The sequence below is a fragment of the Acomys russatus genome, chromosome 30 (genome assembly GCF_903995435.1).
Source record: "Acomys russatus chromosome 30, mAcoRus1.1, whole genome shotgun sequence".
Lineage (NCBI taxonomy): Eukaryota > Metazoa > Chordata > Mammalia > Rodentia > Muridae > Acomys > Acomys russatus.
In genome coordinates, this window is record NC_067166.1 from 1,238,220 (window position 1) to 1,242,460 (window position 4,241).

General features: G+C 38.8%; 1 pseudogene; it reads left to right on the forward strand.

Annotated features, from left to right (window-relative positions):
• The first annotated feature begins 2,158 nt into the window (after nucleotides 1–2,158).
• On the forward strand, nucleotides 2,159–2,424 carry LOC127212190 (40S ribosomal protein S3a-like; annotated as a pseudogene).
• Nucleotides 2,425–4,241: the final 1,817 nt, after the last annotated feature.

Below are 4,241 nucleotides of genomic sequence, written 5' to 3' on the forward strand. Positions count from 1 at the left end.
CCCTACTTGCAAATTGAGTCTGTCCACGCATAAAACTGTCTTCGCTTTTGTTTTTAACCGTGTTCATGGTTTCTTAGTTTACAGAAATAGTATTTGTCCGAAACTATCCATTGAAAAGTCATAGGGGAGGGGAATAATGGGAAAATGGGGGGGGGGTGGGGAGGAATGGGAGGATACAAGGGATGGGATAAACATTGAGATGTAACAAGAATAAATTAATAAAAAAAAACAACTTATATAAAAAAAAGAACAAAAAATAAATAAATAAATAAATAAAAATAAAAACAAAAAAAAGAAAAGTCTGTAAACAGAGCGAGTATGTGGTATCTGAACTACACCTCATTCCCTTCTTCTTCTTTTCGAGTCCAATAGAAAAGAAACTTCATTCTGGATAGACACAGCCAAAAAAAATATAAGCTCTACTTCCTACAAGCTTCTGGTGGAGACATGCAGAACCTTCCTGGGAAGAAGAACAGGATCAAACTCCCAGATAACTTTTCTATAGACTGGGCTGCTATAGCCACACAAGTGTCCTTCTGTCTTGTAACAGTCCTGCCTCAGAGGATGCAAAGAGTACCCTGGGAACAAACATTGAGATTAAAAGCCCTGTTTTTTCCCCCATACAAGCTTGATGAGCAGTGGAGGTTTTATGTTGGCAGAAGCAAGCTTAGAAAATATGGTTAACCAACATTGGCTGCCAACTGAATGTCCAGCTCCTAAAACCAATGCTACCCAGGAAGCTAGTGTGATGTTTTTCTATGGTTCTATATTTGTGAGCTGGGTAATTATTTTTTGCATTAAAAAGTATGGTAAATCATGAAATAATTCCTCAGACATTGCCAAAGGAAAGGACAGTAAAGCACAAGACTGAAAACATTTCCCAAATGCCAAAGTTCATGTTGAAAAATATTAAGAGACTCACAATTCAGACATGGTGGTGCACGCCTTTAATCCCAGCACAGGAAGGCAGAGGCAGGCGTGTCTGAGTTTGAGGCCAGCCTGGTCTTCAGAAAAAGTTTCAGGACAGTCAGGGCTATACATGGAAACTCTGTATTGAAACACACACACACACACACACACACACACACAGAGAAAGAGAGAGAGAGAGAGAGAGAGAGAGAGAGAGAGAGAGAGAGAGAGAGAGAGAGAGAGAGAGAGAGAATTGCAAATCCTGGACATTACCAGGGAAAACCATGACTCGAGGAGAGCCTTTGGGGTCTGAACAAATCTCCAATGCTGCCTAAAATAACCCTCAAATTATTTAGATCACTATAAAATTATATGTTTTCTATAGCAGGCCCATGCTAGAGTCAAGGATGCAAATAGACTGAAGTAAAGAGCAGGGAAAGACAGCATGCTTTGGTAATGCAAAGAATTTTGGGATGGCTAGCTACATAGTAACACAAAAATCGGACTGTGACAGAAATGCTCTTCATTTGAGGTGTAGGGTACCCTCAAGTGTTTGTGAAAGAATTGTATAGTACGGTCATCGTGTCTTGACAAAGCTATTTGAAATGTTGATTACACTGTTTTGTTTTGGATCACTATAGTGTCCTCAATCAATTCCATCATATTAGGATGCTTATAAAATGTCAGCCCTGTAGACTGACCCTTAGAGAAATACATAGTCCAATCTATATCCATTTTTTTCCTTTGGGAAGTATACAGTGCAAAGAAAAAAAATGACTTCCCCTGAACAAAGGCAGATTCACATTAAAAATCCATGGCTACTTTTCCCCATTGAAACCTCCTCTCTGCATCCCTACACACAGATGCTCTCACATTTATTCTTCAAAAATTTTCTTGCTTAATTAATTGCCATTTTTACCAAGCAATTATTTTCAAATTGGAAACTTTCCCTTTATTGTTTTATAAAATGGGCAATGAGAAATAAAGTTTCCTCTTGAAGTTGAGGGTGACTAGCTATTTTGAGACAAGGTGCTGATATAAACATATATGAGACGAAGAAATCACCTTTTTCTGATAAGAAAATGTATGTAAAATCTAATAAGAACGCACAACTTGCTGATACTTTTAAGTGCATGAGTTTAGCTTAGCAACACACAGCCACCAGCTCCCGGGGCTATAGGTCCAACATGACCAGCAACATTCCTGAAGGAAAATACAAATGCGTTTCTTCGGCTCTTTGAACAGCAGCATGGCGGTTGGCAAGAACAGGTGCCTGGCAAAAGGAGCAAGAAGGGATCCCAGAAGAAAGTGGTTGATCCATTTTCTAAGAAAGACTGGTATGATGTCAAAGCTCCAGCTATGTTCAATATTAGCAACATTGGGAAAACACTAGCCACGAAGACTCAAGGAACCAAAATTGCATCGGATAGCCTCAAGGGTTTTGTATTTGAAGCAGACCTTGCTGATCTACAGAATAATGAAGTTGCATTTAGAAAAATTCAAGCTAATTACTGAATATGTTCAGGGCAAAAACTGTCTGGCTAACTTCTGTGGCACAGATCTTACCCAAGACAAAATGTATTCCATGGTCAAAAAGTGGCAGACCATGGTTGAAGCTCTGTTTAAAATCTAGATGTTTTTAATAGTGACAAATAAAAAGTCCTATTTGTGATTTAAAAAAATACAAATGCATGCCACACACAGTGATACTGATATTGGTGTGAAAAATAGATGTCATTACTAAATCTATGACAGTCATATGCGATACTCTTCTGGCTAATACTGCTGCTTAATTAGGACAGCAGTCCTAGTCAATCAATCACACTTGAATAATTGGAAATTGATTTGTTTTAATCATAGAAAATTCCTAGGACTCTCCTGTCAAATCTTAAGGATTATTTTAAGAGAGGAATATTTTAAGATTTCATAAATGCCAGTAACTTTACTAATTACAAATAGTGATCTTTCTATTATATTGCAATAATTACCCAGAATAAAATAAAAATGATGGTTTGTGTTTAGTCCTGTGTGTGTGTGTGTGTGTGTGTGTGTATGTGTGTGTGTGTCTTGTCTTATTGCATTTTGTTATCCCATGTTCAGTTGATATCCCTTAGGAAGCCTGCTCTTTTCTGAGGGGTGGATCTGGTGGAGGCAGGGGGAGGGGGAAGCTGGTAGGAATGGAGGAGCAAGAAGCTGTGGTCAGGTTGTATTGTATGACAGAGGAATACATTTTTTAAAACCCCACAAGAAGTATAGCTTGAAGAGTGAAACAATAGCAACCACTACGTCTATAATTATCTTTTTGTGCACCAAAACACCTCTACTGGCTTTAAAAACCATCTTTATTTTCTGTATGTGAATATGTGCCTACTTGTATGTGTCTGTACCAGCTGTGTGCCTGGCCAGAGAAGCACATCAGATTCCTCGGATGTGGAATTACAGATGATTTTGAGCTTCCATGTGCATGCTGGGAACTGAACTTGCTTCTCTGCAAGATCAGCAAACACTCTTATCCATTCAGTCATCTCTATGTTCCAACCATATTGTTTTATTCCTCACTTTTCAAATGCAGACTCCAAGGCCCTTGACAAAGTTATTTAGTAGAGAGAAGGATTTAGGACATATAATGTGGCGTGTTTGTTTTTATATATCTAACAACTATGGATTGGCACACCTACTGTAAAGGATTCCATTTGGGATATACGATTTTATGGAAAGCCAAAAGAACAAGTAACTTCTGGGGCATTACAGTGTAATAGAACTACAGACATCATTGCGTTAAGCGCATCTGCAGGGAGGACAGGGTCGTGCAGGTAGGCCATGAGGAGGGAGCATTATCAAGCGAGATTTTCCTGTGACAGACACAGCTGAATTGAGAAGATTCTTGGAGCAAAACGGTCACTCTGAATCTGGGGTGGTGGTGCATCTCGAGGAACATTCCACTGGGCTGGCTCACCTATTTATACAAAGAAAGCAAATCAGAAGTCCCTCCTGAAAGCAAAGCAAAACAAAACAAACCTTTGGTTTCCTTGTTATGAGTTTTCCAGCTTAGACCAGCAGGCATCGTACATTCTTTATTTCCCGTGTCACCACACAGCTTTGTGGACATCACCTTCGGGCTTAAAGTTTTAAAGTTTTCAAATTGAAATATGTAATCATTGAGAACGAGAGCATATTCCCTTAAAATTAGGAGTGTTCAGACACTTTTCATACAGTTTTTATTGTACTGTGGGAGATTACCTGTAATCATATATATCCTCACTATGCAGTCACTGAGAGAAAGTTCTAGAGTTAGGCACTTTTTACAATACAAGTGCAGCGTCCCAGGTTTT